At 50.6% G+C, this 22,336-nt stretch overlaps 1 protein-coding gene across 3 annotated transcripts in view; it reads right to left on the bottom strand.

Moving 5' to 3' along the window:
* Positions 1-22,336, bottom strand: part of LOC135899632 (protein dispatched homolog 1-like) — a 500,922-nt gene that overhangs the window by 345,355 nt on the left and 133,231 nt on the right. For all 3 annotated transcript variants that reach the window (XM_065428947.2, XM_065428939.2, XM_065428962.2), the window contains one exon: positions 599-672. The gene's annotated coding sequence lies outside the window, so the exon portion shown is untranslated. The remainder of the gene's footprint in view (positions 1-598; positions 673-22,336) is intronic.

Genomic DNA, 22,336 nt, shown 5'->3' on the forward strand with positions numbered 1-22,336 from the left:
ACAATGGGGGATGATAATGGGAGGAACGAGGTGAATGACACATTACACAACTGGCATCACAGGCGTGAGTCCAGGCCCGTGTCACCTAGGAAACGTGAATGTGCACGCATTGTCTCTGTCGTCTGCCAACGCTGTGGCCACGCGCCTAGCAAGAGGTCCTCCGAAAGTGGTCCATTGTGTAAATGTCTCAATGTACCTGCCAATGTCAGTCTTTCTCGCGCATACTCAGGGCACACCACGAGCACATGTTCTATAGTCTCTACAGCGCCACACACTGAACAGTCCGGGGAGTCTGTCCGTCCAATAATGTGCAAATCTTTCGCATTATATTACTCATAGCAGTGTGAACAGTTCCTCTGCGCATACTCGAAAATAATGTCTAATTACACGCGTCATGCGTCTCTTGGCCCATAATTTCAACACAGCTTCACTTGACGTAGATTCAACGTTGAAACAAGCGCGTTGAATATGCCGTATTCTTTTAATGGCTATATTTTTTTATGTTTACTTCTCACTCGCTCGATACCTCATTAAGAAGGATGAGGTCGCCTAGCTTACTCTCAGCTTTTCAGCAACTGCGAGCTCGATGAAAACTCACCTTTGGTAGCGGAAGCTCGAAGCACTTGCGATGCCGGCCGGTAGTCGGAAAGGCGGAAGCAACACTGTTTAGTCCTGAAAAGAAGTAAAGCGATACAACACGTATTAGCCTTTGCGGGGTTCGAGATACACCAAACAGCGGCCATAACTTGCATTAAACCTTAGCGCCGCTGTACGTCAGCATGACGTCACGGGTTTCACAGTACTTTCTGGTGTTTTAGCCGTTCTGGCACAGTAAATCTCATCGAAGCTTCCTACCTAGTTCCCTCACGTTGATTTCTTTAGAATGCAATGTAGAATGCAGAATTCAAATAAACCGATACACGAATCATCTTTTTGCTATGCCCAATGTACGTAGCAGTTGCTTTAAAAAAAAAAAATCACAGTTCTGCCCGAAAGTCGAGGCACCGATTGCGATATAAGAGAGAGAGAGAAGAGAAAGCAAGGGGAGGGAAGGCAGGGAGGTCAACCAGAACAGCATCCGGTTTGCTACCCTACACTGGGGGTGGGGGAAAGGGGAAGATTGCGATATAAAATTATTAGACAACTATAGGAAGTAAGGATGAATGAATAAACTTGATTTCCCTTTTTAAACGAAGGGAAGTGGCCAGGGGAGGGGGTAGGAATGTCTAAGTGCTTCACTTCAAGCAGGCGTCCGTCACCACATTATGTGGCTAGACGTCCGTGTACGAGTCGCGGTAGGCCTCCCCTACCTCCTCAGCCCACCACAGAACCCGCATCTGTAGGATGGGATGGGAGCTGCGCAGGGCAGTCTCCCAGAGCTCCCCGCTGCTAATTAATGGTTTGAGGATGCGGGGGGGGGGGGGGGGAGGGCACAGACACATGACATGGGAGAGCTCTGCTTGCGAGTTTGTAGTTGCCGCCACATTTCTCTCTGGCGCGTGCTACAGACACAGAGAGGTGGATACATTGGGCGACGGTGTCTGTAATGCCTACGAATTTTATGGAATGTGATGAGCGCGTCTTTATTGGCGTGTTTGTCGGGAGTCACTGGGTTTTAGAGTTAGGCCCACATTTGCAGCCACTCGGTCTGTGAATCCTCGAGCAGCGTCATGAGCCATTTCGTTGCCTTGGAGTCCCTGATGTGCTGGAGTCCAAGACGAGGGCGATGTCGTTTTTTGGTGTGTGAGCGACAAGTAGAGTGTGCGCGAGGTTGCGCGAAGAGAAGATGCGATTTGGTGGGGGAGCACCTGAGAATCAAGTCGTGACCTACTTGTTCGACCTGGTCAACTGCTGCTTGGAGGGTGTCTTGCATGTGCCCGCCAGAGCGTCCGGCCATCCACAGCGTAACCAGGAATCTTCTCGAGAGGTCAGGAATCTCCTCGAGATTGAACGCTAAAGGTCGCATATCCAAATCGCAAAGGAGGGTGGAAGAGTACTGCCCCTCGGGGCGTGCCAGTGCTTCCTAAACTCATTTGACCAGATTGTTCGCTGCCTAATTGGAGCGTCGCAGTACCCTTCGTGAAGAAGGTGCGTATATAGAGGTAGATTCGCCATCCGAAGGTTGTGCTGCTAAGTTCGCGTAGACTGGCCAAATGGGACCCATTATTAAAGAATGCCTTGAGGTCGAGGACGAGAAACGCTTGTGTGTCACATGCGTCGCGCTCGGTTCGACAATGTCTAGTTCGAGCCTTAGCATGCCACCCTGACACGAAAGGGAGTTGCGAAAGAGAGTCATTTCCGCGGGGAAATGAGCTTACTAACTACATTAGGAGGCATGGTCTCACGCACGCACAGGCCAACACGAACACATCTCACTCGATGAGCGCGCACACTCGCTGTCAAAACGCTGGAGCGAGGAAGAGCGGCAGCAGCAGCGAGCGAATTGCCCTTCGTGCTGCCTCTCGCATCAACGCGAACTGAGCGGCGAGAACACGACGCACACGGAAGCCATCAGCCTTCGGTGCACCTAGAGACTGTGTCGACCGCAGATCAGTGATGGGCCACACTATACGTAGCCGTTGCAGGTGTATAACGCCTCCCCTGCTGCCTAGCGCACGAAATGGAAGACGGCGTGCGCTTCCTCCCCCCCTTCCTCCCTTGCGCGCGCGAGACCGCGGTGTTGTCGCACTTGGGCTTTATACGGAACATCACGACGACGCCGACGGCGGAAATGCGGCTGGAGCGTGCGTATAATTGCTATCGCCATAAAATAAGCACTTCGGTCTGAAGTGAAACGCACTGCCGTTCCAGTTCATCTGCTTCTGCACTGCGAGATAATACAGTAAGGGCAACGCCACTGGAACGTAACACGTTTCCAGAACCTTTTTTGCACCAAAAATTGCACGATCAAGAGAACGTACTTCTTGACACTTCATGACGTCACATTGACGTGCGGACTCTTAGCTACCCGTGCGTAATGGGGAAAAAAGAGGAAGAAATGACGTGCCTTCATTTCGTCCAGTAATAAAGACGCCATTTCGCAAAGCGAGTGGTGATCTTACTCGCCACGGTGTCTCAGTGCCTATAGCATTGCGCTGCTCAGCACGAGGTCACGGGTTCGACTACGGATTGCTGCGTCCGCATTTAAAAGGCGGGAGGTCCAAATGCAAAAACGTTCTTGTACCATGCACTGGGCACACGTTAAGAAACCAGAGGTGGTCAAACAAAAGGAAGAAGAAGAAGAAACTTTAGTAAAGAATAGTCCGGCAGTTCTTGATGTGGTGGCCTCAGGTGACGGCTCGAAGTTCTTGGACTCTAGCGGTATCTTCGGCTTGCCGGACGGCCCAGAGCTGGTCTGCCAGCTCTGAACTTCTGGTAGCCGCCTCCCAGCGGCGGCGACGCCTACGGAGAAGGTACCCCGCGGCTCCCGCATCCGGGGCGGCGTCGGGAAGAACGGAGCTCGAGCCTTCTCCTACTCTGGCAACAGCCGCGATTATGGACGCGTCGCCAACGGAGCTGCTTTGATTACCGTTGTTGCCGGTACACTCCCAGAGCATGTGTCGCAGCGTTGCTCTGCGTCCGCATGTTTTACACCCCTCAAAGGAAGAAAGCTTGGGAACCACTGTTCCGACGTTTAAGACACGTGACGAACGCGGCGGAGGCGCGAAGTTGTCCCTCCCCACTTTGTGGTCGTAACGCAACGCAGGACGTTCATAATCGAGATCACCTGGCACTCAAGCGATGGCGAACGGCGCGTTTACCTCAACTCAAACTCTAATTGCCTGACCGAAATCATCGCCTTCCAGTTGCCAAGATGCTCGGCCCACGATCACCAAAAGCAGTGCATCGCAGGGCAGCGAGCGATGTTCAACAATTGCTTTAATATGCTGCTGCGAACTATGACAATCGACACGGTTGCACAGCGCAAAAGACGAGGACGGAAGGAAGAACACAAAACAGGCGCTGTGTTGCCCACACAGCTAGACAGCGCCTGTGTTGTGTCCTTTCGTCAGTCCTCATCGTTTGCGCTGTGAAAACATGTCGATATTGAATCACCAATTCGTCCAAGCCCCCACCTTATGACTATCGATTGCACAGTGTACCGTGGGTAGGCATAAGTTTACTTGTTTCCCTCCGACATGCGCAGACTTGAAACTTTTCGTGAAAGGCCTGCGCGCATACACAGCTACATTTTGTTCTGTATTATTTAGGCAATATCCAGTGCAACACCCTTATGTACTTTATTCTTTCTCTGAATTTTTATTCTAAATATGTAATTTTAATCACGTGAAATAGGGGTATGTCCGTTACTAGCATACGGCGACAAAGAACCCTTTAATTTTCATCTCAATAGAACGAAAAAAAAATTTAGTCCAAAATGATACCGAGAAAACGACGCCTTTACACAGCTGTTCGATTCCCCGGCAATGTACGAAGAGCGCTACGTTCTTTATTCGTTTTTGAGGAAAGGGCAAGACCGTTGACTCAGGCACGAGATTTTTTTGCATGCCTCGCTCTTTTCGATATTCGTCTATCACGAACGATCGAGCTAAATTACTTTATAACGCAGAGACAGCCAGTCACACCGGGAACGAAGCCTGCGATGCATATAGCTTTCGCAAACTCTGGGTAACGGGCCGCGAATTCCGCTTCGCGCGGCGTCCGCATACACTGATCGAGAAACAAATGCTGACGCACAGATGCCGCCATATGCTGCCCTGGCAAAAAGTAAACAGCGAAGTGCAGCATCTACTCAAACCCAGTTCACGGGGCGGAGAGAGGGAGAGGGTCACGGCGCCTGACAGGGCCTAACAGTCCTCTTGACATTTTTTTTTCTACCCTCTTTTTACTTTTTACTATCAACAAGTTACACCCGCGCGGCCATCTTGGGCCAATGAGACGCTACTTAGTTCACCAAGCTGACGCCTGGCTATCCAGGGGGCACCACGAGGAGGTGAGCGTCTCTGAAGCAGCCGAAAACTGAACCTGTGCTGCTGAACCATGCTGTGACGGGCTGTCTGTTTCAAACAGCTTTAGCGAGGGGCGGTTCTTTAAACGGAGACTAGACAGCACGTTACTACAGGTGAATGTGGTGATAAGAGAATTGACACACGCAGCTCGTGAGACACAATGCTAGGGAATCTCGTTGTAACGAGCACCTCGCAGAAGAGATGAAAGTGCATTCAGAGCGTGGGCACAAGGTGGGGGTGCGCAATGTGCCAAAAATTCAAAGTTAACACTGCGTCAACACACCTACACAGGTCCCGCTCTCCAAGACCATACTCCAGGCATAGCTCCCGTTTTCTCTACACAACCTAGCAAGTACAGAGCGCCGGACGAGTTGAAATAAGTTCGGATGTAGTACCGCTCGTGAGGGCAATTTTAGAAAGCAATGACGCCACGACAAAGGATTCTTTTTTTTCCTTCGCAGCCTGGGCATGCCCTAACTGCTATCAAGTGTGCAATGCAGCGTTATGTGCGCGCATTCAACCGATAGAATGCAGTGAAGCAACTCCACGCGGCGAAGCTGCGCTAGAAGTAATTTTAATTCGTTTGTGCTGTCGGCCACCGCTTCGAAACTATCGCTCGCTAGTGCACCAGGTCGCCCACTCTTTGAGCAAGTATCAAAATTAGCATACAAGAAAGCGCGATTTCAGCGTTTCTTCTTCTTCTTCAATGGGGAAATGCGTTTTTTGTGCGAAGCGTGCTGCAGACGTTCAATTACTGAGAGCTTCGTCTGCACATTTCCATGCCACATTCAGAGGCTATGACTGCTTGAATGCTAACCGAATGTTTCCCTTAACTCTGGATGTCATGCTTAATCCTTCCTTTATGCAGGAAGTAAGGGCCGCACCTACCTTTGTTTTTCTTGCCTGCCTCTTTTCTGCGAAGTATACAATGCGAAATTAATTCACCGCCGAGCACACTCGGCACCATACGCTGGGATCGGTTCCTTACTGGGCGATGCGCATTCGTATTTCCAAGTAATCGCTTCGTCATTTGTTCATGCGGGACCCCCATATTGAATTCTGAAAGCCTGGAGCAACGCTTTGAAATAACTTCAAAGCGCAGGAGGAAATGTCCGTCTTTGTTGCCGGCTCAGGCTTTCATCTCAGGTCGATTCGAGAAACTCCATTAGCGAAAACGCACGGCCGGCGAGCATGACAGAGCCACTGACGTCAGCCAGTATCAGCTATAGCAGCGCCATCTTTCCGTGGTCCCTTAGGCAGAGGAGGATTAGGGAGGGAAGGGAAGAAGGAGGGAAAAGGAGGGAGGTCAACCAGACGCGCGTCTGGTTTGATCTCCTACTCTGAGGGCGAAAGGATGAAACACAACGTTGCCTTATACAGGGCGCTTCACAAGATACGTTCGAGATTACTTAAAGACAAGGAAGATATTTAAACAGAAACCTAACTAAGCGTGACAGCCTGCGCACTTAGGAGAAGGGCAAAAGGCGACAATACCTGACTGGGGCCTCTCTTCTTCAAGACTACGCACTGCATGCACTTGGACGGTTTCTACGGGAATTGTTTTAGCACAGCGGCGTGCATTTTCAGGTAACTCGTGACAGTATTTAGTCAATCTAACTGTGAAAACAAACTAATTACACTTTAACCGCGGCAGGCAGACGGTCGATGCCAATAGAGACACGAAAGCTGCTCGCCGTCGGAATAATTCATAACGCCTCCCAGACGCGAGAAAAGCTGACGCAGCCAGTTGCTAAAAAGTAACGGCATCCGGCCAAGTCAACCCGGAAAATCGAAGAATGCAAAAGAAAACGAAGAACGCAACTGTCACGCTTGCAGCAGGAGCGACTGAACGACGCGCTTCGTTTACGCTATGCTGTCGGGCGAGCATGAATTCCCCCGCTTCATGCTTCCCCGTCTCCCCCCTTCAACCGTCCAGAATTCGCGCCCCACAGATATAGCTCGTTTGTTGATTCTCACTTGCGAAGCACGCGATACGCGCGACCAACCAGATGGCGCTGCGGGTCTTTTTAACGATCGCGCCAGTGCCGACGACAGCAGCCGCTAGGGATGTGAAGGAAACGTAGCCCATCAGGCTTGTTGGTGTAACATTTTGCAGTTCCTGTGTGTGCGCGTGTGTGTTCTCTTGTTCGTCCTTGTGCTATTTGCGCTGCAGGCAAAAATAAACTGCGATATCAAACAACCTGACAAACGCCGAGAGACGGCACCCGCGCTTCATCCCTCTCCTGGAGCATGCGCACGCTACAAGGAGCTCTGGCGCTGGCGTCTCATCATCATCATCAGCCTGGTTACGCCCACTGCAGGGCAAAGGCCTCTCCCATACTTCTCCAACTACTCCGGTCATGTACTACTTGTGGCCATATCGTCCCTGCAAACTTCTTAATCTCATCCGCCCACTTAACTTTTTGCCGCCCCCTGCTACGCTTCCCTTCCCTTGGAATCCAGTCCGTAACCCTTAATGACCATCGGTTATCGTCCCTCCTCATTACGTGTCCTGCCCATGCCCATTTCTTTCTCTTGATTTCAACTAAGATGTCATTAACTCGCGTTTGTTCCCTCACCCTATCTGCTCTTTTCTTATCCCTTAACGTTACACCTATCATTCTTCTTTCCATAGCTCGTTGCGTCGTCCTCAATTTGAGTAGAACCCTTTTCGTAAGCCTCCAGGTTTCTGCACGGTTTCTGGCGTCTATGGGAGCTGCAAGTGTGGTGGAGCTGGTTCAGACCCAGCGTGGAAATGGAGGACAGTACACAGATTTGTCTAAACGTCGACCTTCTGGCTGCAAACGGCCTTGTGGCTTCGAAAAGGGATCGTTTTCAACAACAACACAAAAAAAATGTCCTGCGTGGTTCTCCCTTCGTCCTCGTGGTTCTCGGTGCCCGTTAACCGACAATCAACACCACCTCGGCAAGGTTTCTGCACTTTCTAAAATATTGCTCTGCAGACGCAAACACTCGCAATGTTTACGCCTGCGAGACCAATTGCCTTCCCCGATTGGAATAACAGGATTTCTTGAAGATTATTGGCCAACAACGAAAGCTAAAACCGTTAATAACGTCAAAAGACCGTCCGAAGACACAAGTATGAAGATTAGACAAATTTACGCACTAACCATCATTCATATATTCTGGCTGAACGGTTGCATTCCCCGAGTTTCCTCTAGTAATTGCGGGTAATTGCTAGTAATTTCCTCTAGGAAACTGTGCGGGTACTAACGGCAACGAGCGGAGCTTTGCCCAGTCCAAACTCCTCGCACGGAAACGTTCGCGCTTGGCCACGCCCTATCACGGCATCACGCTTCATCGACCCAACGTATAGAGTTACAATAGCACACAGTGTAGCATGCAGGCGTGCGAATACTTCTACGGCACGTACATCTTTGCAAGGTCGTTCGTTTGCGCATCGGACGAACGTTACGGCGCCAATGTAAAAGTTTCGACAAGCTGTACGAAGACGGGACGAGGAGGAGGAAAGAACTTTATTGTGTGCCCTGCGAGTTGGTGGGGAGGGCCAAAGGCCCCGCCTAGGTGACGGGAAAACAAAATTTTTTTTCCAGCAACCATATGCGCCAACCGCCAAATTCACAAACGAGCTTCAACTCGAAGCTAGCTCTTGCTCGGCTCGACTTGGCACGGCTCGACTTGGAGCGGCTTAAACGGACGGGCGGACAGATAAGGCAGTACTTTCCTTTTCTTTAAAACTGGCTGCTCGAGGAAAAGAGAATACAGCATCCAATATTCGCGACGGAGAGAAGCGCATTAAAGCGATGTAAGCGTTACCGGCGGGGAAGAAAAAACACGCGAGAGATGGCGACTGCATCGTCGCGTGCGTACATAATTCTACGAGATAAAGCAAAGGAAGACAAAGTGCTCGCCTAACGATATGGTGAGCACTTAAGTAGCACACACAGGACCGTCTGTGACTATTCGTCGACACCCTGCGACTCAAAGGGTGTGTCAACTTATCGTTATCATCATCACCGTCGTCATCATCACGGTCATCATCGCTGAGTCAAGGCTAAAGTGTCGAGGGCACAAGCGTTATCTCGAGTACAGGGGTCGTTTTCCCAAAGCTCACTTTCAATTTAAGGCTCACACAGTGCTCGTGTCCACGAAAGACAAAGGAGTCCAGCCTGAGCAGAAAGTAACGGAAAGAAAAGAAAAGGTAAGGTCAAGGGCAGCAGCATGGAGGCTGCGGAAAATCGAAAGGCGACAAAGCCAGATCAGCGAACGGTAAACAGAATGATCGAGGGCCCGCCGCCTGAGGGGGGAAGTTTGCCGCTCGAAGGTGTCGGAAATCGATGCCGGGCGCATACATATATTCATCCGTCGGGAGATCGGATAATACGGCGTGGGCGATGCAAGGAAATTCTATACGCAAGGAGAGAAAAGGTCGCCGTTTTTGCTGTACAGACGCTATGCCATCAACAGAATGTGCGCTTTAGTTTCGATAAAACGGCGCAGTGCTGTGGACATGTGGAGCGAAAAGAGCGATTCTGATCGATCGACCTTGAAAAAAAGGTTTACCGACTGACCATTGCCGAGATAGTTTTGGCTGGCTCTGGCGATCAGATTGCTGCCGACTGTTTTTTTTTTTCTTTTTCTTTTCGTCCGACAAATTGACTGCCTGTGATCTGTCAACAGTGGTCGAACAAGGAGTGTTGTCTCCGGAGCCAAATTTTATTTTGGGGTCACGTGGCTCTGGCATATTGTTAGATATGGAGCTGGTTCCTGCGATTACTTCGAGTTCCCCAGACCACATCGGATTGCAGCACAGCTAATTGAGGAATGCAGAAGCAGGAAAGCGCATTCCAGAGAAGCGGCCGAGCAGACAAGTTTAAGGCAACGAGTTTACATGCCAACAAGTTCGTGCGCCGCCGGGATTAGCAGGTGGGCATCCGACAATGAGGCAGGTGCAGCCCTCCCCTTCTCTTTGTTCGAAGTGCATTGCCAGTCTGCGATGCAAGACCGCAGCAAGCCGCCAGGTGTGACACCACGACACGGGCGCCTACCATTGGCTGAAAGTGGCGTCATGGGAGTGGACTCTCCCATTGGTCAAACATGACGTGACTTGCAGTGCTCGAAGGGTTTATAAGAAGCCTTCCAGAGAGACCTGGGGATTCTGGGACATGCCCTGATTCCCTGATTCACCTCTCTCGAACTTCTTGCCGCGGGCCGCAGCGTCCGAGTTGCTGCTGGCCCGTAATGACTGTACGCCTGTTACTTGACGCTCACGTCCCCTGTACATAATGTAGAATAAATCCTCCCAAGTTTGGGTTTTTCATCCCGAAGTCCGTACTCCAACCCCTACATCTGGTTGGCAGCGGTAGGATCGCCTCCGAATGCATCAGCTGGTGGCAGCGCTACGGATCAACCTTCGTCGAGAAAGATCATAAGGAACCGGGAAGAACGAAGAAGAGAGAGCCTTCGTCGAAAGAGGTCCGAAGAAACTGGGAGTAGCGAAGAAGGAGCGAGCCTTCGACCCAGGGAGTCCGGAGGAGCCGGGGACAGCGGACAAAGGGACCGGATGGCAGGGTGCTGCAACCGTAAGTGAGCGCGTGGTTTTTTTCCTTATGATTCGCCAGACTCAAAGGTTGTGTGTTCAATTTTGATAGTTCTGGGAATCGGGAATTTGTTGCATTGTGTGTTTGCACAAATTAATTAAGGAAAACAGTTTTAACCACCTGTCGGGGCAGCTGCCATGGATCTTAGAAGGTTGACGAGGTTAGACTTGTTGTTGGTGTGCGACGATTTGGGAGTTGAGGCGGACGAACGGATGGAAAGGCCAGCTATCATAAAGGCGATTAATGATAGTGGCAATGATCACAAAAGCATTGAGCTTGCTTGGGAAGTGATACAGGAGCCACGGGAGCGAGAGCGTCGTGTACGTTTGCGAGCGCGTCGTGAACTTAGGAGTGAGCGTCAGCGTGAAGAACGCGAGAATGAACGGAAGCAGGAGCTTCAAAAACTTACTCTTAGGTGTGAGCGTCACGGACGTGAGAATGAACGCGAACGTGAGCGAGAGGTAAAGTATGAGAGAGAGAAGGCAGCACTGATCAAAGAGATACAGTATTGTGATCAGTTATTGGCACAGAGACAACGGCTTGCTGAGAATTCTGTAGGTAGTACAGAGAAAGAATGAGGCAGCATCGAGCAGATTTTCGCCAGAAGCCGACGAAAAGAGTAGTGCCTGTGAGATTGGCTGCCGATTCATAAGTGAAGGGAAAAGGCTAGCTGCTAACGATGCCTTAGTGGCAATAGAGGCCGTTAAAGGCCAGAGTGAGAGCGACGAGGTGCTGTGCCAACAGATGACTGTGGAGACAGCTAGGCCAGCTGCGAACAAATTGGCACAGTTACCGCGTGTGTGCGTCGCTGGTAAGGTTAGCGAGGTTGCTAGCGAAGGAAAGGGTACTGTTGACCCGACAGAAGCGAGCACCCATGTCAGGCCAGAGGTGCGTGCAGAAGTGAAGTGCGAGCTGGACGATGCAGTTGAGAATAGTTCTCGGGGTGGCGAGCTCCGTAGCTCACGAGAGAACAACTGCATTGTCCAGGGATCGGTGCGGCTCTCCGCCAGTTTAGGTAGCCTAGAGAGGGATGATTCAGTTATTAATCATTCAGACTGTGCGCGTGAGACAGCGATCGATACCGACGGGCTGTGTGCCGATTCACAGCGTGCGCTGGGCAATGTAGTAGAGGGCAGTTCGCAAGAGTGCGAGTTGTCTTACTCGAGTAAAGCCTGCTGCATTGTGCCAGAGTCGGTTGAGCTGTCCGCCAGTCGAGGCAGAGAGAGAGTAGATTTAAATGTAAATCACTCAGACAATGCGGGTAAGAGGCCGATCCGGGCCGACGAAATGTGTACCGGCCAGCACGAGGCACGAGAAGGCGACATGAAGGCTAGTGCAAAGAGAAAGCGCCTTAAAAAGAAGCGCGGTAAAAACCGAAAGTCGGTAATTAATGTAGCGCCGCCAAAAATGGCGAGAAACCCAAAAGGGCAGGGCGCGAGGAAGAAGGTGCGGTCGTCACGGACGATGTGGACGCATCGAAAACGTTCGAGCCACCGGTCAAAGGGGGACCGCGAAGAATGTTCTGTACGGACGCGGACAAAGGGCACGAGGCAGCTAAGCTCCTCGTCGTTCCGTAGTTCTTTTCATAGCTCAGCGTGCAGTTCGAAGAAACGCAAGGTGGCAGGACGAGACCAGGTGGGGAGTAGCGACGCGGTCAATCGAGTTTGTGTTGAAAGCGGGGCGCGAGGACGCAAATTGGCAGGAGACCGTAACGTCTTGGGGGAGCTGATAGTTAGTCAGCCCTTTTGTTGTCTCTCGGCAGCCAGAGTAGCTTTCAAGCCGCGACCAGCTCGGGGACGGCTCAGAGTATGAGTCAGTCGTAAGCAATCGGGAACGGGAAGCCAAGAGAGCTTCCATAGAAGTGAAATGTTATTTTGTTTGTTATTTTGAGCATCGGACAGTTTTCGCGATTTGAGACTAGGATTTCTTTCAATATGTAAGGTTTGAGCTTTGTTTATGTTTTCGTTCGAGAAGCTCGAGATTTGAAAGATGCGTTTTAAGTAAACATATAGTCTCGCGAGATGTTCATTAATAAGTAGACAGGCTTTTTTTTTGTGTGTGTGTGAGTAACCTGAAGGTCAAGGTTATCGTCGAAAGGCCTAGGGTAAAGCGCGTGTGTTATTTAACCTTCTTTCTTTTTAAGTGTTTTTGAATTTTGCAAGGTTAAGCGCGTAGATTTTCAGTGAGTGCCTGATTTGCACGGAGAAGCGTTCTTAGTTCCATTAGCGCGTGTCCTGTGTGGACGGAAGGAAGCAGACTTTATGACTGGGTTGCTAGTGTGTGTGGAGGGCAGCCGTATTCTGACTTCTTTAGTGAGCGTGCGTGGAAAGAGTTAGTAGAAGACGCATTATTTTAAGAGTTCTGCGGAGTGTGTAAGTCCCGCAAGTTTAATTGTCCGTTTATGTCACGTGTCCTGTAGGACTTTCAGGACAGAAACGTGAGTAAGCGTGAATGAAAAGTTTGCCTACAATGCAAGTACGCGTTCTGTTTAGTGACCACAAGGCTGGTGCACTTGTGATTACGTACTTGTGAAGTTGACCAGATTGTTCAGTGGCACCATTACGTGCGATAAGTACGCCACTGCGATAGATTGGAAACATGCTGTTCGTGTAGTTAGGCCACTTAAGTTATGTTCGGCTGTTTTCATTTGTTGTTTGCATCGTCAACGACCCTTTTGTTTTGCAACAACAATAGTACTCTGGTCTTGTCGGCATTCGGGGAGAAATGGATAGCGGTTTGGAAGGGTGGTTGGAACTGTTTTGTCGAAATTGGGGAAATAAAAGATCAGGGTTGATTTTGACTCAGTAATAGTCTGGCGAGTCAGGGGTGAAGAGCCTGCGCTTACGCGTGGTGCAGCGCTGTGCTGTTTTGTTTGTTTGACGTCTGTTCTCCAGGGCCAAGGATCCCGAAGTTCGTCAAACGAGGCTCGACCCCAGTACCCTGCAGCTTCTTTCAGCGTTCCTCATGGCCAGCGAATTGATTTCACCGGCCATTCAGAACAACCGGGGCGAGGACGAGCTGTTAGATATGGAGCTGGTTCCTGCGATTACTTCGAGTTCCCCAGACCACATCGGATTGCAGCACAGCTAATTGAGGAATGCAGAAGCAGGAAAGCGCATTCCAGAGAAGCGGCCGAGCAGACAAGTTTAAGGCAACGAGTTTACATGCCAACAAGTTCGTGCGCCGCCGGGATTAGCAGGTGGGCATCCGACAATGAGGCAGGTGCAGCCCTCCCCTTCTCTTTGTTCGAAGTGCATTGCCAGTCTGCGATGCAAGACCGCAGCAAGCCGCCAGGTGTGACACCACGACACGGGCGCCTACCATTGGCTGAAAGTGGCGTCATGGGAGTGGACTCTCCCATTGGTCAAACATGACGTGACTTGCAGTGCTCGAAGGGTTTATAAGAAGCCTTCCAGAGAGACCTGGGGATTCTGGGACATGCCCTGATTCCCTGATTCACCTCTCTCGAACTTCTTGCCGCGGGCCGCAGCGTCCGAGTTGCTGCTGGCCCGTAATGACTGTACGCCTGTTACTTGACGCTCACGTCCCCTGTACATAATGTAGAATAAATCCTCCCAAGTTTGGTTTTTCATCCGCGAAGTCCGTCCTCCAACCCCTACAATATATATATACAAGGTGTTTCAGCACACTTTAGCCAGAGTTTAAAAAATATGTCGATGCACTCGACCAAGTGCATGTTACTCACTTTTGCATGTAGTGTGTCTTGCTATCTTTGATTTGCATTTTTTTCTTAATTAGATAATCAGTCAAGATTAATAAACAAACTACTAGAGCAACGAAGCTAGGGAAAGAATTCCAATCAGAATGTTGCAGAGCGGTTTGCAAAGCGTCCGAATAAACAGTTTCCGTCTTACTATCTATTAAGTATTAGTGTTCTTCAGCTTACTGCGGATGCCCGCGAAACACACGCACACACAAAAAAGCACGTGACATGCCCGCTTGCGCGTCGTGATTGCACTGTTCCCAAGCGTTCCGCCCACAAGCCAACATAGAATCCAGCCGGGTGTGCTGCCCGGCTAATCATAATTTACTAAACATGGTATACTAGTCCTTCCGTGGCGCTTGCATCCAATCCAACCCATTCGTTCCACGTTGCAATGGCCGACAGCCCCTGCCTACGGCAACTGCGGCTGCGAGCAGACGATCTAAAAGCACCTCCTCTGTGAATGCCCCCGTTACAGCGTGGCAAGGAAAGTGCGCACGACCGAGCTCGAAAAAAAAAAAAACATAGACTGCACGATCGCCCTTTGACGCAAGAAGTCCTAGGACACTGGTCATTGACGGGTTTCGGCATTTGAGGCCTTATGAGCTCTGCGCAAGTTCTTAAGGACTTGTGAAATGCGCGACCGAATTTGAAAGTTGTAGCGCGTTGCATCGCGGTATTGTGTCCGTTTTCTCTTACATTCTTTTCTTATCTATTCCATCACCTTTTATTCCACTTAGCCCCTTCCGCAAGCATAGGATAACCAGGCGGTACTTACAATGTCGAACCTCCCGCTCTTTCCCTCGTTTTTTTTTTTTCTCCTCCTTCCTTGCGCTAAGTCCACGCACCGCGGATGGCGTTGAGGAACAGACAATGGGGACGGCTTCACTCGAAGTTTCTCTTCTGATTCGGCTGACCCAACTCATCAACACTTACTTCACCGCACGAATCGGTGGGATAGAGTAGACAGAGTCCGCTATCTCGAAGCCAAGCAGTTTGCATGAAGCGAGGAACGCGCCGAGTAGACCATAAATACGATCGCTTTGGCACTCGCCTTGTCTCTTCCGTCCTTTCTTGTTTGCGCCAAAGCGATCATGTTTATGGTCTACTCAACAGTATGAACCGACTAGCCCAACAACATGTACATCTGGAGAAACGTGCGCTTTTGAAGCGAAGCTTTGCCAGACGTCAATGACTTTGCCGACCGCGGCTGCTGCCGTCTGGCCAGACATGCGTCACACACAGGACGGCGGCCAAAACGAATCTGCTCACGTACCTACTTCTGCAAATGTGCCAGTGACAGGCTTTGCTGCCTGCGTAATTACGCAGTGCGAACAAACGGCACCCAAACATACGCTTTCAATTGCGCATGGTCCCTTTTTATTAGAGCGAAGTTTTCTCTGCTTTGTTTTTTTCCTCACGGGATTTGGCTCATCCGCTCGGTCGGTTTCTCGCCGCGTGCAGCGGGCCGATCCCGGAGGCAGCGAAATAGTAAAGTGGGCCGTTCCCTGGGATGGTGCAATGAATGCCGGGCCTATCTCGGAGGCAGAGAAATCTGCGACCGCCTGAGGTCACGCGAGTCGCCTCGTGGTGGGAGTGTCCACGTCTTGCCAGGTCGTCACGTAATGTTTAGGCCGCAAAACGTAGCGCCGAAGATCAACAGCTGCAAGCGAGCAACCACGAAGACAAATGGATTTCAGCGATTCGAGAGCAATACAGAGGTCTTTCGTAATACGAAGAGCTCCTTGCGAGCGCTTCTTCAGTACCTGACGGCAACATACTTGAGTGCCCGACTGTGGACATGCTGCACCTATAGCTTAGTGCATGCGAAAGTGCGATATAGACTCATGTCTTCTCTCTCTCTCTCTCTCTCTTTCTTTCACTCCTTCCTCAGGCTTCCCACGTGTACGGTAGCGAACTGGACTCAGTCTTGTTCACCCTCTCTCTCTCCCCTCACGCTCCCCACGTGTACAGCAGCAAATTGGACTCAGTCTGGTTAACCTCCCTGCGTTTCCTTCCTGCCTTCTCTCTCTCTGTCCTTGCGCACGCTTGAACATAACATAAAATTGCACGCATTATGTGTATCTTTCACGCATAGCGTGTAAGTGAAACGCTTCAGAAGGGTTCACGTAACGTTGATTCCCAAGAATCACGTTGCGTAAGGCGTAATTTCAATCTTTCGTGAATTCGGTGCACTTTGCCCAAGGTGGCAGTTAGCATGCTGCACCGTATTGCTGGCAGATTACAAAAGACGGACAGTGCAAACTGCCGTCTATACTTTTGTTTTTTTTTTCTTTTTCCCCCGTCTTTTGTTTGCAAAGGCAAACAAAAGAACGGGAACCTCGCCGAGCGCTCCACTTTGACAAGGCGAGAGATCGAGAGAGCGAGAGAGAGCGAAAGGTGTTTCGAAAGGAAAGGAATTTATCTTCCCCCGCGGATCAGCAGGGCGCCCGCCGTTTCTTCGCTGATACGTGTATAAGCTCATCGGGTGACCGATGAAAGCACGTAAAGGGGTCACTATGCGAGGCGGCGTTGTCACATTCGCTAGCGTTCACTCGTTTTTCATCGGATTTCCGGACAAAGAGGAGAGAGAGTGCGGATTTCCGAGCTCAGTGCGGAGTCCGAGAAAAAAAAGAAGAAAAAGCTCCTGGCGCGTTAACGATGCGCAATGTGTCCACACATTTGGAGGTCAAGCCGTTCGAGGGCAAGCCATTCGCTATAACGATGTACCAGTACCGGTGAGGCACATACACTCATCCCGATTTCCCTTACCCACTTCCCCAAACAGGGCTCGAACCGAAATTCCTGTACTTGGAGCTAGCTCTGTTTGTAAACTTCCCTACTACAAGAAAAGAAAAAAGAAAAAAAGAAAAAAAGAAAGAAAGAAAGAAAGACTAAACGGTAGCTGACGCCTACGCAATGCAGCAAGGAGAAGCGCAGCGCGAGCTGGTACGTGGTCAACTAGTTAAGATAATAACCAGCGAAAAAAGACGCATACACAAGAAACGAGGAGTACACAGGACGAATAGCGGTACTTGGCACGCCGTAATAATTGGCTATTTAACAACGCTTCGATAATTATGGTTTTAAATAATGACGGCGCGTATTGCAATTGACGAATTGCGGCCGGTGGGCTCGCAAGCAATATTCCCGTTGAACGAATTCTGAGAGAGGCACCGGTTTTTGAGACGTTAGCGTTCAAACTAACGGTAAAAAATGCCCTGTTCCACTTACTTCTTCAACAAAACGCCGTTTCGTGCATTGAAACACTAATGTAACTGGCACGCCCATGCATTTCGTGGCACATTTCAGCAAAAAAAAAAAAAGATTACCAGGTGTCCTTAGCGATCGCCTAAGAGACACGAAGGCGAAATCCTTGTGCAGCCTACTGTAATTCACCTTAATTCTCCTTACCCATTCTAATCCACCTTAACACACCTGAATCCTCCTTAATACACTTTAATGCACCCTAATCGACCCTACTCCAATCCCTGATCAATCATGAATTAACTTTGCTAATCATTAATCATCTCTTTACACGGCTGGACATGATTTGGTTCGTTACTGAACTTCCTTGGGTCACGCGATATTTTCTGCACCTGACAATGCGACCTTGATACATAGAGATTTCAGGCTTTCGCCTTAATATCTTAAAACTGGTGTCATCCCCATGATTATCTCCGAGTGGATACAGCTTGCGACCTCATCGGCTACATTTCGTATATTGCAGTATGCGCCGTAATGTAATTAGCCAAAATGGTCATTCGTTTAACTTCATTAATTAGTATATCATGCATTTCGATTTTGGTGCACGCGCACACACAGACACGGTATATTAGGCAGTTCTTCCAGCTGCGTCGGTGGGCCCACCCAGATAATTTCCAACGAATACCGTAAAATTGAAACGCGGTGCTATACGGTGCCGCCCCACGTATACTCCATCTAACAAGTCGTTCGCAGCGCCACCTAACGTACGAGGCGTGCAGAGGCGATATCCTTGCGCAGTGGAAGTTCCGGACCTAAAGGAGCGTCTCGGCGCGCGGGCGAGCGTCGCTCGACGCCGGGCGCATCGAAGTGCGTCGGCCGCATCCGCTTACGTTGGCTGCGAATCGTCGCTCGAACTACAGGCGCTGTCGTTCTCGCCAACGTGACGTAACGTGCGCGCGCGCTAACGCTACGTCGGGCTACATTCGGCCCTCCAGTGTCAGATTAATGGAGGGATGAGAGAGTTTTGTGTTTGCTTGGTGCATGAGACGTTACGGCGATACGTAACATGTTTGGAAGCTTTGCGCGTGCACGTCGTGTACCGTGAATTTAGCGGCCCCCAGAACAGACGACGCGGCGCGGATGAACACGTATCGAGGGGCACTCGACCTTTCCATTGGCTAAGGAGTCATCCGGCTTGCACAGTGCTGCAAACGGCTTGCGAGATAGAGTACAGCTACAAGTCGGAAAGCGGAGGGAGACCTCGGTTTGCCGGCGAAGTCGCAGAACCAGGCCGCCGTGATGACGTGTCCAAGGATTAAAAGAAAGGGCGGAGTGGGGGAGGGAGGGGTAAGTGTGCCACGACAGTTAAGTCGCCACCAAAGGAGCCTGCGAAATTACGATTTCCCTGCATTACGCAGAACAACTGTTTATATAAAACATGGCAGTGGGTTAGCTCTGCTATGCCAGGATATACTTGGTGAAAGCTAAGGCATAGCGTGGTTAACCTTGATTAATCTTGATTGCAAGTCCAGGTTAGTCTGGTTGTTTAGCTATGTTGCGGCGTTTAGCCAGTCGTTAGGCGCGCTGTTCGTCTGTGTCCTGGGCGATTCGTTTCCTCTTCATCTCGTTCCGATGTCGATTCCAGGCCTCCTCCCGCTTATCAGAATTGTCGCCGTCCATACTGCCACCTCAGCAGTGGCTGCGGCGCACGCGAGCTCACCTTTTCAATCCTCCGACATGTTATGAGGCATGCGACGCAGTTGGCGAAGCGAGCGGAGGCGAGCGCAACGACGAGGAACGCGATGTGACGTGATACCAAATGGCGGCAGCCGATAGGTGCGGCGCAGCGCAGCAGCGGAACACCTGTGGCTCGGTGCTACTAGTGGCGCATGCGCAGCAGTTTCGCTGCGATTTCAGTGCGATTCCGGCCGCAGCGGGCGCTTTTCGATGAGGGCAAAAAAAAACATGCTCGTATACATAGATTTATTAACGCGATAGCGTTAAGGAGCTCGTGTCGCAGAAAAGCCGGTGTCGTCGGCGTCGGTGTCGGGTGTCGGCGTCGGGGTGTCGGCGTCGGCGTTTGCGGCGTTGACCGTGAGCGATAAATCACGACAGGCGCTTCATAAATAAAAAGCAACTTCCAAGATGGGCTGGGTGGGAATCGAACCAGGGTCTCCGGAGTGTGAGACGGAGACGCTACCACTCGGCCACGAGTTCGATGCTTCAAAGCGGTACAAACGCGCCTCTAGTGAATGTGGTGTTGCCTTCGAAACGAGCCGTGGAACGTTATACTGCAGTGTATATCGGTAATTATGACCATGTAACTTACAGAAGTCGCAATTACAAGAGTAGCGAAGTGCGTTTCCGCTGCATTTCTTCTGCGCTTTCCGCACACGCAGAGCCATCTTGCGGCAAACACAGAAGACCCCCTCCTCTCAATGTACGGCGCTGCCCCGACAGGAGGCGCGCCGCGCGCGCATTGGGACCGCTGCCAGGCGCGTCGCGGGACTCCCTCTCCCCTGACGACGCTTCGCCGTGCTCCCGGTTTAGATCACTATCTATCTCTCTGCCCGTGCCGATCACGACGTTTGGCTGGCGTAGATCGTTTCCCCTCCGAGACACCGAGTTCTTTGGTTCGTTCCGTTCGCTCAGGCGCACGTTTCGTTGCCGCGCCGAACGCTGCGTTGCTCGACGCTCACCGCGTGATAGGTGGGCGCTAAGTCCGATGCGGGGCGCATCGTAAGTGATCGCTGTGCCGTAGCGCATTGTCTTATACCCCTTGGCGGGTCGACGGGAACGCTATCGCGTCCCACTCTTGAAGGCGAAGCTTAAGCGTCCTCCAATTTTTTTTTTACTTCCTGAACACTTGTAGGGCACGTTAACGGATCCCTGGGTGTTCAAAATTACTCCGGAGCAGTGTTGCCAATTTCGGGGTTATCCTGCTAAATTTAGCGGTTTTGCACGCTGCCTAACGAGGAAAAATTGTTACCATGTGTTTGGCGTTTATTTAGCATTTCTTACCTAATACTGGCTTATTTTTTATGTCTTTTTTATTTGGTGGTAATTGGATTGGATTGGATTGTAAAACTTTATTTGTCCAACAGATGTAGGGAAGGCTTTAAGTCTTCCCACCTAGACGACGGCCAGGAGTCCTTGGACCCTAGCGGCGATTTCGGCCAGTTGGACGGTCTTCAGTTGAATCTCCGGATCGGAGCTGAGTAATAAGGTCTCCCACTGTTCTAAAGACGTTATTCTTCCCTCAGAGGGAGCCTGTGGGCATTCCCACAGAATGTGATTAAGATTAGCCCTGGCTTTACATAGCTTACACTGGCTAGAGTACTGACCCGGGTAGTAGAGGCTGCACGACACCGGGCTTGGAAACGAGTTGGTTTGCAGGCGACGCCAAGTGGAGGCCTGGCTCTTGTTTAAGGATGCATCAGCCGGAGGATATTTAACCCGCCCTAGTCTGTAGTGTTGTGTAATCTCTCTGTAGCACACTAACCGGTCTCGCCCCGTGAAGCCTTCGGCTAGCCCACCAGCTCGGAATGTGAGTCCTCGAGCTAATTCGTGGGCCGCCTCATTCCCAGCGAGGGAGGCGTGCGCAGGTGCCCAGATTATTTCAATTTTCCTGCTATCTCTGCAGGTCTGCAGGATTCTGTTCGCCTCGGGAGAAATTCTGCCTCTGGCAAAGTTCATCACCGCAACCTTAGAGTCGCTGACTATAATTTTGGCTGAAGTACTTGCAATTGCAAGTGCTATGGCAGATTCTTCTCCAATTTGAGAGCAATCCGTTGGAACTGTGCCACTGGCTATCAATCTAGTTTCAGCGCTCGCTACAGCTAGGGCCATGCGGCCGTTGCCATAGTCTGCAGCATCAACGTAGAGCACGTCCTTCGAGTTTTTGAAACGCTTCTCAAGAGCCTCGGCCCGTTTCTGTCTGCGTTCCTTGTGATGGATTGGGTGCATGTTTTGAGGTAGTGGTGGGATTATTAGTCGGTTCCGCACGCTTCGCGGCAGGTCTACTTTGATGCCTTCCTGCCCCTCATAGTTTATGCCTAGCCTAGCTAGGATTTTCCTGCCCGTAGGGCTTCCCGCAAGTCTCTCATACTGCGAGATCCTCACTGCCTCAATAATCTCCTCAAGCGTGTTGTGGAGCCCTAGAGCTAAAAGCTTTTCATTTGCAGTGCGGATGGGAAGCCCCAGCGCCTGTTTTATACTTTTACGTATGATGCAATCAATCTTCTTCTTCTCTAATGACCTAAAACTGAGGAAGGGAGCAACATAAGCTATTCTACCTATCACAAAGGCCTGGACTAGCCTAACTAGATTCGCTTCTCTCATCCCGGACCACCTGTTGGCGATCCTGCGGATCAGCCTCATGGTCTGCAGTGCGCAGCCGTCTAGTCTCCTTATTGTTTCGCCATTAAAACCGTTGGCCTGAATAAAAAGTCCAAGAACTCTGATTTTGTCCACTTTTGGAATGGGGATCCCCCCAGCTGTGAGAGAGATTTGCGGTTCCTCCTTACTGGCCCTGCCTTTCGGCTGGTATAGAAGCAGTTCCGATTTTTGCGGTGAACATTTAAGTCCCCTAGGTCCGACATAACCTTCAACTGCCTGGATAGCCCTTTGGAGGGTTTCCTCTATTTGGGCATCGCTGCCCCTAGCTATCCATAACGTAATGTCATCAGCGTATATGCTATGATTTAGTCCTTCAATAGCCTCCAGTCTTTCAGGGAGTTTGATCAAGGCCACATTGAAAAGAAACGGCGAGAGCACAGAGCCCTGTGGGGTCCCTTTGCTGCCTAATTTAATGTCATCCGATTGGCATTCTCCAATCTGGACTTTTGCTTCTC

Source organism: Dermacentor albipictus, chromosome 10, assembly GCF_038994185.2.
Source record: "Dermacentor albipictus isolate Rhodes 1998 colony chromosome 10, USDA_Dalb.pri_finalv2, whole genome shotgun sequence".
In the NCBI taxonomy this organism is placed as follows: Eukaryota; Metazoa; Arthropoda; class Arachnida; order Ixodida; family Ixodidae; genus Dermacentor; species Dermacentor albipictus.